This window comes from Lemur catta, chromosome 8, assembly GCF_020740605.2.
Source record: "Lemur catta isolate mLemCat1 chromosome 8, mLemCat1.pri, whole genome shotgun sequence".
Classification (NCBI taxonomy): domain Eukaryota; kingdom Metazoa; phylum Chordata; class Mammalia; order Primates; family Lemuridae; genus Lemur; species Lemur catta.
The window spans coordinates 45,725,091-45,738,614 of NC_059135.1; the positions used below are offsets into that span (position 1 = coordinate 45,725,091).

The 13,524-nt window shown below is 33.8% G+C and overlaps 1 protein-coding gene and 1 long non-coding RNA gene across 2 annotated transcripts in view; one reads left to right on the forward strand and one right to left on the reverse strand.

The window, feature by feature from the left end:
• The window catches only part of LOC123643666, a 29,000-nt gene extending 26,387 nt beyond the window's left edge, over positions 1-2,613 (forward strand). The window contains exon 3 of the long non-coding RNA XR_006736866.1: positions 2,591-2,613. This is a non-coding gene — a long non-coding RNA (uncharacterized LOC123643666). The remainder of the gene's footprint in view (positions 1-2,590) is intronic.
• PPP1R1C (protein phosphatase 1 regulatory inhibitor subunit 1C) overlaps positions 1-13,524 on the reverse strand; it is a 103,501-nt gene that overhangs the window by 71,181 nt on the left and 18,796 nt on the right. The window lies entirely within an intron of this gene.

A 13,524-nucleotide genomic window follows, 5' to 3' on the forward strand; every position in this document is an offset into this window, starting at 1 on the left:
TCTCATAAGCGGTAATAGCATTATCAACATTTTTTCAGATGGGAAAATTAAAGCATAGGACTTATCTATCTAGCCCAGTTCATGCAGCTTGTAAGTAGTGGAGCTGGGCTGTCTAACTTTGAAGCCACATTGCTAACTATACTGCCTTTCAGTGGGAATGGAGACACTGAACATAATGGAAATGAATTCATTAAACATAGGTATTTGGCGGGGGCCACTGTGTGCCAGAAATGGTTCTAGGCTCTTAGCATGTATCAGTGAACAAACACCGACAAAGATCTTTGCTCACTCATGTTTTTTGTTTTTGTTTTTCTTCCCTACCAGCAATGGAGGCATAGAATAAACAATAAACACAATAAATAAGTTAATTATATAGTATGCTAGATGATAACCAGTGCTATGGAAAAAAGAACCAGTAGAACAGGGTAATGGGTTTGCAGATTTAAACAGGGTGATCAGGGTAGGTCTCATTGAGATTGATATTTAACCAAGGGCTTGAAAGAGGTGAATAAGTTAACCATGAGACTGTAATGGAAACAAATGCAATATCTGATGTTCAGCTGTGATGAAACCAATATATTAACTCCCCATGAGACTGGATTAGCTCAGTTGAAAGGGAAGGACCCCTTGAGATTTGGCTATACTATGAACATTTCAGGAGACCATTTTCACGTTTATCTGTTAATATTATGACATATTGGTGCGTTGCATCACTGTAACCACAAATTTAAAAGTGTAAGGAAGAACAATTTACCTTCTACCAATGCAAAAATAAACACCTAACTTTAGACTGATACTCAAAGGGGTTCTCCAGTTAAGGGCACCAAAATTTCTCTCTCCTACAAGTTCCCCAGTTTAAGATTGGGCTATGATGTGGAAAACGGAAAAAATAAGATATGGCACAATTCCTTTATCATACAAGCTTCTTAAGTGAAGACAAATTTATTTTTCAATGAAACCATCTAGGGACAGTTAGTCAAATGGTAGAATTATTCACAGCAATTTTTAAACTGTGAAGTTTCTGGGAAAACATTTCACCAGCTCTTGATCATGAGAAAACAATGTGTATAGCTGAAGAACTTCCCCAGTGTTACATTGCAATGAGATGAAAATATGATTGTCAAGAAAACCAGCCATGAGGCTATTGTAATACAAATTATACCTAAATAAATGCAACAAGCCCTTTTGATTTCTCCCTTACTATATTGTTGAATTCTTTAAAAAATGTATTTAAAGAAATGGTTATATCCTAAGTCGTGAACACAAATATTCTAGGCTATAACTAAGTAAATTTTTTCTAATTTTACAGTTTATTTCTGTATCCAGATATTTTTATTTGAATGTTAAGCAATTTAATGACTTGACTGTTCACATAAAAATAATATGCAATTGTTAAAATTCAGACAAAACAGACAACTATAATGAAGATAACTAAAAATATTACCACCCAAATGTTATCATGATAATCAGGTGAATCTTATTCCAGACATTTATCTCTATATAAGTATATATGGATTGATTTTTTTTAATTTAGTGGATTTATACCATTCAAGATATTCTTAGTTTTTAAAGGTACTGTAATATTTCTTCAACTCAATGGAAGAAAAAGATAGTGATGTAAAATTTTAGAAGTTAGTACATTTTAAATAAATTTTGTTTACTAAAGGCATAACATATCTTTAAAGATAACCCTAATATTATGAAAAAATTAATAGAGAACATTATTTTAACTAATATTTCAAGTATAGTTATTATCAATTGACAGTCCTATGAAAGATAAAAAAAAAACAGTACTTTTATCTTTCCTCAGATTTCTTTTTTCTCAACTCCTGAATTTTTTGGTTCTAATTCTTATATTTCAGGATTCATAATATTTACATTTTCCTCTAAAACATAGTTATTTAATCTTAATTCTAAGCATACAAAGATGTTCACAAACAATCTTTGTATCTATCACAGTTTCTTCATACTGAATACTTTTTGTGAGGCCGTAGAAGGGCCTTATGAAAAAAATAATGATGAAATCTAGTGAACTCTGAGAAAATTAACATTTCCTGATATTTATAGAGCTTATTAACTGCCCCTTTCCCTGACTTCCTTTTACCTCATTAGCTTTCTTCTTTCTGACATTTCTTCTTTTCAGAAGTAGTTTTCAAAAGGCAAAGAGAAATGACTAGCATCTTCTTTCCTACATTACAGATCCTAAAATCTTAAGAAAATAACAAACATTGATTCAATAAACAAGGTTTGATGACTTGGGCCACATTAACAGATTCTTACACTCAGAAGATCTACTCCCCACTTGTCCCTGGAGGCCGCCTTCCTACCACGTCTGTGAGAGACCATCGTGTAGATTCTGCTTAAGTCACTGAAGATTCATCTACGCTCCAGCTCATCCTTTCCCACGATGGAAACTTTGATTATTATAACATAATGCTTTATATTGTTTTAAAATACATGTTCCTATAACCTCAACCCATATGGATCTGCATGAAAAGTTCTTGCTCTATTATAAATTATACATATTTTTGGATGGTTAGAAAACCTCCCTTTAGCATTTTCTAAAACTTCTCTCGTTTTTTCTTTCCAGGTCCTCTGCCAGTTTCTGCTGTGTCCTTTCCTCCAGACATCTGACTTTCACCAACCGAAAAATTATGAGAGTGTACTGATTTTATTAGAACAAAATTTGTATTGCTACTGTTAGAAAATTGTCAAAATAAATATGATTCTATTATGTCTATGATGTAAATGCACTCAGAAGGAAGATTTTCTTAAAATTCATTTCAAAATTACTTGGTATCTATAAGTAGGCATCATTCAAGTTCAGGTGTACTGAGCTTCAATATATAAATATGCAAAACAGATATAAAAATACCTTGGGTAATTGCTATGAGTTTCATAAATGCAAAAACATATATACACTTATGCATTGCTTAACAATGGGGATACATTCTGAGAGATGCATCCTTAGGTGATTTCATCGTAATGTGGACATTACAGAGTGTACTTACGTGATCAATAGACTGTTGCTCCCAGGCTACAAACCCATACAGCATGTTACTGTACTGAATACTGTAGGCAAATGTAACGCAATGGCAAGTATTGTGTATCTCAACATAACTAAACATAGAAAAGGTACAGCAAAAATATGGTATTATAATCTTAGGGGACCACTATCGATAAGGCCTGTCACTACAGCATCATGATGTGGCACATGAATATAGTTGTTTCTATTACAATATAAATGATAATAATTATTACTTAAATCTGTAAATGCTAAAGGGATACAAAGTAGAGTGGGTAAACAATAAAAAGATAGCTGAGATGCATGCAGTTTTTGACACGATTCTGAAGCAGAGTAAGAAGTAAACATTTGAGCCCTGGGAAACCACGGCTTACTGAGCGTAGGGGAAAGAGGGAGCCCCGCCACCAGTGATATTGAGAAAGAGAAGTCACCCAGGCTCCAAGAGAAAAAGAGGACATGGAATCACAAAAGCCAAAGGTGGACAGAATTTCAAGGAGGGAATTGTCAACATTTTCAAAAGCAGTTGAGCAAAGATCAAGACAGATAAGCACAGAAAAGGCTTAAGCATATTTGGATAAAGTGACCTTAGTGAGAGATCTAGTGAAAGCCAAATTGAAGCAGGTGGAGTGACTAAGGAGAACCTAAAAACAAGGTCAGACCAGCCTTTGAAAAGTTGAGTCATCAACAGCCAGAAAGAAACCAAAGAGCATATAGAAGGTGTTGATGAAGGTCAGAACAAGAGACACTTTTTCTTCCTTGTACGGTATGGGCTCCTACTCCTGTTAAAAGGCAGAAGAAAGGAAGGCAGGGGAGGAAGAGGATCAGGATTGCAGAGAGGCTAGGGACTAAAATCCCTCATAGGAAGAGAAGAGCAAAGAATCTGAGAACAAAGGGAGAAACTCCATATTGAGAAGAGTTGTGTTTTCCTCTGAGGCTGTCAGGGAAAAAGATGCAAAATAATGTTCAGCATGAGGGGCCACCAGGGACTACTTACTTTACTTTAGATTTCCACAAACATTTGCCTTTACCTGTAGGTTCCTTATAGTCAAGAAGAATCCTCATGTTGTTCTCAGAAATAAAAAGGGATAGAAAAACACAGATTGTATAGTTTCTCTCATTCTTTACCCCCCTCAAAGCCAGAATTCATGAACATGTCTAATAACTTATCTAAGATATTACTCTTCTTTCCTCCAATTCTATGCAATGACAATGTGGGAATTAAAACATATAATCTGTTCACTTCAGATTATTCTTATGAATCACAGTAGAAATTATTTATAAATGTATTAAAACAATTTATCAAAGCAAAAATCAAAATAATGCTACTTTAAATACATATAGGGCATTGTAGTCCTTTAATCTTTCCTTCAGTTGTTAATAATCTCATGCCCTATCTGAAAACTAATTATGTTTCTAATGAGGCATCAATATTAAATGTTTAAAAAATAGCTAACTTGTTCAAACCAGTTTCAAATGGTCGTATTTTCAGGGACTTGATTTCTTAAGTATCTCATTTATTTAATATATCTGATGCTCTCAAGTTGTTACAGAGACGGATCTATATGCCACTGCTTACTTTGAAGAACACTTTACCAAATTAGTTACTAAACTTGGCTTCAGTTCAGGGATTTCTGTTTGATATGTTTTGTTGATTCGATAAACCTCCAGATCTGATCCCAGGAGTTTATTTCAATGCTGTTTTACAAAACTAGATGTCACTCATAACAATTCTGTGTTTAAGAGCACAGAGCTTTGTGGTCAGATGAAACTGAGTTCAAATCCTAGCCCTGCCACTGATTTGTTATGTGGTATTAGGCTCATTACTTCACCTCTCTGAACTCATTTTCTCATCCAAAAATGAGGAAAAGAGCTGTAAGTAAAACCTAAAAGAGACATTTAACCATATTCTGTAATAAACTTGCCTTAAGTATTTGGGGGCCCTTCTAATGGGTTCATAACAAGAAGAATCATTTTTGACCAAACAGCAACGTGCCATTGTATCACCAGGAGGCTCATGGTGAGGGTGGCTGCCAACTGAGAAAACCTGTGCGTGCTGGTTGAGAAGGATGGAAGTAGTAGCAGCTGTGCCCAACGGAGCAGTAAAAATCACAGGAAGCGGTACACATGTGATGCTCCCTCTACAGGATCCCAGAGATATGCGATGAGGGAAAGCATCTTCACGGGGCTGGAGGGCCCACATGAGCAGGTAATGGCTACCACACAAGGGGACGTAAGGGGTTATGATAAATGAGATCACATCTATAGCTGCAGGTTGGCAAGACGTAGGAAACTTTGTGCTGCATCTGTGAGGATATAAACCTTTACTCTTTCAAGGAATCTCTATCTGGTTTTATTTTTGAAGTTGAGTTGTGCATAAGCATTTTGTAATGGCATAAATGTAGTTACAGCTATAATAATATCTCAGTAATGTATATGTTGCATTCACTATATGCATTTAGTTAATGTGTTATAATGTAGGTATATAACTATTACATTTATATAAACTACTAATTTCATTTTCACCATAAAATTTTTTCCCTCCTCCAGGTTTCTAATTCCACAATTATCCTTACTTGGAGTCCTGCTTTACTCTCCCAACTTCTTCATCTCATACTCATCAGGCAATCAATGATTCAAGTAATCAATTGATTCATTTTCTCAATGCCTCACAAATTAGTCTTTACACCCATTGCTTTGCCATCCGCCAGTTAGATTCTCCTCGCTCGTTCCTACACTGTTCCATGGGTCTCCTAACTGACCTTCATGCTCTGCCTCATTCCAAATCTCATGCTGCTGCATTGAGCTTCATTAATCATGTCATGCTCTAGCTCATACGATGTGAATAATTTCTACTTTAAGACAAATTCAGAATTACTCATCCTGGCCCTCTGCACATTGGCCCCCACATACCTAAATTCTCGCTGAACTGTGTTAATTATCTGTTCTAGTCTGATTGACTTGAACGATCTAAACTTTACAAGCTCTACCTCCATGATTTTCCAAACAAGCTATGCCTGGAATGAATTCCAACTCTTCCATAAAATTAGTTCTGAAAACAACAATCTTCCGAGAGTTCTCACTCGTCTGAACTCTTACAGTGTTTACTGTTGACATCGTTCACTGAATAATGAATCACCTGTGTGATCGCAACTCCTTTATATATTTGTATTAACTGTTCTAATTATTTGTTTCCTTAAACTAGTTTGTAAGTTCACTAATCAGCTCCTTGACATCTATTTTATCCCAACACTTCTAGCACAGAAACTAGACTTAGTAATTACATTCTCAATATTTTTATTTTGGCTTAGCTTAGGTAGATCATTACAGCCAAGAGCTTTATGGTATAAAGTCATTTTCTCACATTAGTGTCCATTTTTTTCTTTAAATATTTAAGAAAATAGGATAACAAAGATAAATATTGAGAGAAATCAGTGGAAATGACTATTATTGATTACTCTGAATGGACATAAAGTATTAAAAATCTTGAGCTATAACAAACTATAATCATGTCCTTTTAACTGACATTTATTTAGAATAATGACCATTTGTCAATATAAACAGCACATTATGCAACAGAAAAAGTATAATTTTTCTCCATTTGTTGACTTCTCCCTGAAATCTAGAGCTTTAGTGTCACATCTCTTTTGAGAATAACAAAGGGTTTACAGTATCATAGTTTCTATGAAAATAATGTGTTTTGTAGTAAATTCCTATTAAATACATGGAGGTGAATGAATGTATTTTGCCAAATGCAACACTATACATTTTAACTTATTTCTCTTGTCAAAACACAAAGTCACAAAAGTTTTCTTCATCACTGTATCTTCAGTGCCTAGAACATGTAGTCAGTGTTCAATGCTTATTAATTAATAAGTTATGAATTGATGAGTAAGTAAATGAAAAAATTATTTCAATTCACTCCTATATTCTTTAAATGTTAACATTCTAATACACAAATGCAGTGCTAGCCTCTGTGAAGAGCAGGTGCAAAAATAAATAAGACACAGAACTGCTATTCAGAAAATTTATGATTAAGTTGAATTAACTGAGGTCTATTCTAGAGTCATAGAATTTCAGGTTTGGAAAGACCTTTACCCTACTTCATTCTAAAATCACTCATTTTTTGTTTATATGTAAACCTAAAGCCATATGAGCAAAAACAGTGGGCAAGAAGAAATTAGTATAAATTTTGTAGTAAGTTATATAAAAATTAGAGTGAATTGAGAAAAAAATTCTGATGATACTGATTTCAATAATATGGAAAGATAGCTGGATAATGGTTATGGAGTTAAAATATGAGCTTAGACTAATCCATAAAATATAAATTATTAACTCTATGATATATTAATATATCTTGATTTTATATGTATACACACATATATATGTGTGTGTTCCCAGAAATGTAGTTTCTTCTTAATCAGTTATTAATTTGTTGTTAAATTTATACTAAATAAATAAATAAATACATAAATGCCCTAAAGATGTAGTTGGTTCACTTAGAATGCCTACCTTTAGTGGAAACTTATAAAACCTGTTGGCCTACCAAGAATTTGGCAAAGACTTCAAAAGATGGCTCAGCCTCTTTAAAGATGGGTAAACTATATACTATCATGTATTTGTGATGACAAGGGAAGATTCCTTTTGGATTATGGATGAAAGTAAGATTTAGTTTTTAGTTCTGTAATTGGAAATTTGGCTATGAATCACACAAACTTGATATTTTAGGGCCTAGCCTATAAAAATGACACAAAACTTAAACAAATATCTAACCACTTTTAAGCATCTAATAGAGGGATAATTATGAACAATAGACCATATAATCAGGAACCCAGACTCTTAGAATTAGTTATCAGAAACAAAGACAAAATTAGATATGTACTCTGACTAAATGATGCCTGTGGTTTATAGATTCTGTAATATTATCATGTTTCAGCTACAAATAACTACAGATCAGTTTGTCTTTCAAATATATATTTGTATAAAATATATATTTCAAATAACTATTTGTATAAAAATACTAGTTCTATTAATTTTTATGTTTAAAATGAAAAGAAGAAGGAAACTGTTTTATTAGACAACTACTATGTGCCAATAACTACATTATTTCATTTAATCCTCATTTTATATTCACATAAGATAAATAATACTGCACTATTCTCCAGATGAAGAAACTGCACATCAAGGAAATTATGTTGCTTTTGTGGGATCCTTTGATAGCTCAGTGGTTAAACTGAGCTAAACATCTACCTTACACCAAAACTGCACAACTACCTTCAAAGTATAGTTATCACAAAAACACATTTTCTGTTTTCTTTGATTGTAAATCATCAAGAATTATAATAAATACATTATTTTTAAAAAGTGAATATAATAATAAAATGTTAGAGATGGGAGTGTCCTTTGAAAGCACTTAGGCTGTCTCTCCTTACCAATGCACAAATCCACAGGTACTGGCAGTAACTTTGAGGGGCTCATCTCATATCATATCATGCATATTTTAATACATTCATACCTCACACTAAATATAATTTATTTATAACAACATTATTTGAGTTGCAAATAATTAGCTGACATTATATTACATAGATATTCATGCAAAGACATTGATTTCTATTTTGAAATATTTTCACATATATAGTATCCACTTAAAAATTTCAGGCCTTACAATTTTTTGATAGTTCCAGATAAAACTCATAGTCTCCAGGCATTTTACCTCTATTGTCTAATGGGGAAAAACTGGCCTTGGGAAAAGAAAGGTAAAATGCCTTACTAAGGTTACTTGGTCAGTGGAAGTCAGGAAAAAATACCCTACTGTCTAGTTCTCTTTTATTTCGCCATGATATGCCTCAATATGGCATTATTCTCAAAAGCATAGAATTCAAAATAAGGCATTATGTACAAGGCAGATTTGGGGATTGACATTCAAATGGTCTCTGCTGTGCTTAGAGTGGAATGTCAATTGTATGTTAAATGACATTTAAATGTAGAAGAAAATATAACTTTGGAATTAGGGGTATTAGTTACTATTGTTGTTGATATTTTCTAAATAAATAAGCCATAATTTACACTCATAGAATGACGAAGCATCATGCACAGTCATGTGGTGTGTTAGAATGTGTATATGTAGATAGATGTGTGTATGTCCAACAATAACTGTAAAATTGTTAAATTTCAGCACAGGGGACAATCAAGAATTTCATCCTATCAAATATCTTCATTTCATAGATTCAAAAAATGAAACTCAAAGACATAAGGTGATTAGCCCCGTTACATACCTAGATCATGGCAGACTTGAAATTAAAATCCAGGTTTCTTGACTTCCAACACACATGTTATTACTTTTATTTTGTCTTTTTAATTATTCCTTCACTACTTCTGCACAAATAAAGTAACAAAAAGCAAATAATTTTTTATAGCTAAAACATAAGAATATATACAATAACCTAACCAGTTAAACCAGGAAATACCTACCCTATACCGTCATTGTGGAGACCAAGTGCTCTTAAAGCCATCAACAAACAGTATGAAGGCAGGTTAACCAGTTCAAATCTTGATATCACAACGTCCACAGTTTTCACTTTGATCATTGCTCAAGATTTTAAGCTTTTTGCTTTTTTAAGATACCTCAAATATTTCAATAATGGCTCATGTTTAGGGTGGGGTTTCAACTTCTTTATGTTACATTCATAATGGCACATAGCTTCACACACGTCTCAACACATCTGCCATACAAGAATAAACTGCTTAAAGCCTAAGGCCATTGTTAACAAAAGAACAAATCAGCCAGAAAAGATGTCTAGAAATGTTAAAGACAAGTTTTCAGTTGATCCATGTGATTTTGTTCAAAATTGTAACCACATTCAACAGTAAAATTTATCCTTCAGTTCTGAGATCCAATGGGTGAAACTAGCAAATATAGACAAACTGTCTAAAGTATCACTTCTTTTAAAAGAAGTCTTGTTTCATCATGCTGTACACCATTGGTACAGATCTGATTAACTTTACATCCACTTTTAGTCTCTCTGCTCTATTCCTTATTTTCTGACTGAGAAATAAAAAGGCAATATGTTTTAAGAGTCTTCAAGGAGCTAGTGAAGATCAAAGTCTGTGTCTTTTATCTTTTATAACCAAAGCCTCACTTTCATATATCATCGTCTTTATTTTACTTAGTAGAAACATAGGTAGTAATAACAATTAGTCTAAATTCCCATTTATTGATTTTTAAGTTGCTAGTTCTCTAATTTCAACCCGTGGTCTTCGGGGACACTTCATCCTCTAATTCATAAAAATTACCATCAAACACAACTAACAAGTACAAAGATGAGATTAGCAGGATTTCCAGCTGAGGACATGAAAGAGAACATTTTCTTTGTTTCAGCAATTTCCAAAACATTAATGTTTTATTTACTATTCCTACTATTGGCTCTAATATTGTGATACTACAATGCTAAACATTTTCATTTATTATTTATCATCTTCAAAACCACCCTATGAGGCAGATATTATTAATTATATTTTATATGCAAGAAAACTGAAGTTCATGAGGACAAATGACTTGCTTAAAGTGACGGAACTAGTAAATACATTCAACCCTATGTATGTCCTTCTGGTTCTAAAGGTTACATCTTCTGATTGTACCACACTACCCTGCTGGAAATATAAATTTTCTAATATTGGGATTGAAGGGATTGAGAACAAGAGAATGACAAAATGAATAGTGTAGTCAGAAAGGCATGTATTTGAGACCTGAAAATAATGGTATAAATAAAAATGATACAAAATATTTTTATTTGTATGGTTTATAACAAATGCCCTGAGTTACAGATTGAAACAATTTCTTACTTCTGATTTACAAATCTTCAAAACTTCCAAGACCATACTTAAATAACTTGTTCAGCTACACATGCTCACTTTGAAAAAAATCAAAAATGAAAAGGATATAAAACTCATCAAAGAAAAATAAAAAATTTTGTTCCCATTGGACTATGAATATGAATGGATACATTTAACTGAGGTTATATCATTTAAGATGAGCTATTCTGCAGAGCTCATATATGTGGAACAGCTGTCAGAGGTGGGATAATGCCCCATTCCCCAGGTTGTCTGGCAATATGTTAGTGACTCAGCAGATCAGTAGATGTGAGTAGCTAATCTTAATTGCTCAGCTAACAAGGTATGTGTCTAATTGGATTTCTTTTAATGATTAAGAGCAGTAATTGTTTTTCAGGTAGTTATACTGCTCCTATAGTATATATATTGCCAACATTATCAAAGTAATAATTACTAGGTAAACATGCCTGGTTTTTTATATGTACATTCTACTTACTCTAAAAAAAGATCTAGTAAATTAGGTTTTAATACCAGGGCTCCATTATGGAAGCATTACCTCCGGGAATGTTATGAATATTTCATACGAAATTTGAATGAGAGCTATCTATTTTATCCACCATGTCTAGAGTAATGTATTCCATTCTGAATTCATCACCACACCCCACTCTCCCTGAAATGTGCTCTGCTTTGTTAGCAAAGGCCTTAGCTTCTGCAGCCTTAACTCATCTTCTTTCTTATCACCACCTCCCCCTCTGCCATCCAATAAATCATTAAGTCTACTAACTCTCCATGCACTCAGACTTTCTCCCTCCTCTCCATTTTTTATCTGCAGCCACAGGGACTTTTTAGAATAAAATATGAGCATATGAGCCCTCCTGCTTAAAACCATCTTGAGGTTCCTAATCCTAACTCCTTAAAAACGTTGACAATGCCCCCCAACATCGCACCTGCCTAATCTCTACCCCTACCTGATGCCACACCAGGTGCAATCATCCTGGACCCCTTTCAGTTTCTTGAATCTCTAATGCCTTGTCATGTTTCTGGGCCTTTGCCTCTGCTCTTCCCCTTTTCTTGAATAGTCTTCCTGCCTTCTCTTTCTGGTTTCAGCATAAATTATTCCCTTCTCCCCTTAAGTCATCACTGACTGGGTTATATGGCCTTACTGTGAGCTTCTAAAGTACCCTGTATTTCTGCCACCACAAACCTCATCATCTTTCATTGTGTATCCTCACACTCAACACACTACCTGGCCTACAGTAAAGGCTGTGTGTTTCTAAGAATTTGTTCATTTCCTCCACATTTTCCAGTTTTTGTGCATAGAGATTTTAATAGAATTCATAGATGATATTTTATATTTCTATGGCATCAGTTGTAATTTCTGATTTTTGTTCCTGATGGTACTTATTAGAGTTCTTTCCTTTCTGATTCTCATTAATCTAGCAAGAGGCGTGTCAATTTTGTTTATTTTTTCCAAAGAACCAACTTTTTGTTTTATTAATCTTCCGTATAGTTTTTTTTTTTTTTATTAGCAATTTCATGTAGCTCTGCTCTGATCTTTGTTATTGCTTTTCTTCTGCTGGGTTTGGGGTCAGTTTGCTCATCCTTTTCCAGTTCTTCGAGACAATTTATTAGATTTTTGATGTGTGATATTTCTGTCTTTTGGATGTAGGCATTTATGGATATAAATTTTCCTCTCAGGACTGCTTTAGCTGTGTCCCACAGATTTTGATAACTTGTGTTTCTTTTATAATTCAGTTCAAAGAATCTTTTGATTTCCATCTTGATTTCCTCCTTAACACAATAATCATTCAGCAGAAGCTTATTTAGTTTCCATGACCTTGAGTAGAGATGAGAGTTTCTGTTGGAGTTGATTTCTAATTTTATTCCACTGTGGTCTGAGAAGATGCATGGTATAATTTCTATTTTTTTTAATGTTTTGAGACATGCTTTGTGGCCTAGGGTATGGTCAATCTTAGAGAATGTCCTATGACCTGATGAGAAAAATGTATATTCAGTGGTTTTTGGGTGGAATGTTCTGTAAATGTCAGTCAGGCCCATTTGTTCTAGAGTTCTGTTTAAGTACATTCTTTCTTTGTTTATTTTCTGTTTGGAGGATCTGTCCTGTTCTGTCAGAGGAGTGTTGAAGTCTCTGGCTATTATGGTATTTCTGTTTATCATTTTGTTTAGATCAAGTAGGATTTGCTTTATGAATCTGGGTGCACCTGAGTTAGGTACATAAATATTTAAAATTGTTATGTCTTCTTGTTGAATTGTACCCTTCATCATTATATAGTGACCATCTTTCATCACTTTTGTTGATTTGAAAACTAAGTTATCTGAAATCAGAACAGCCATGTTAGCTTTCGTTTGGCTTCCATTTGCTTGAAATATTGTTTTCCATCCCTTCACCCTGAGTCTGAGTGCATCCTTGTGGGTTAGATGTATTTTCTGAAGACAGCAGATACTTGGCTTGTGTATATTTATCCATTTACCCAGCCTATGTCTCTTTAGTGAGCAGTTCAAGCCATTCACATTTATTGAGAGAACTGATAAGTTGAGTAGATTTTTGTTCATCCTGCTGAGTTGAACTTTGTTGCTTTGTTTTTTCTCTTGGGCCATTGTGGTATCTGGCATTTGAGCTTTAGCTTTTGGATGATTTTACATTTGTG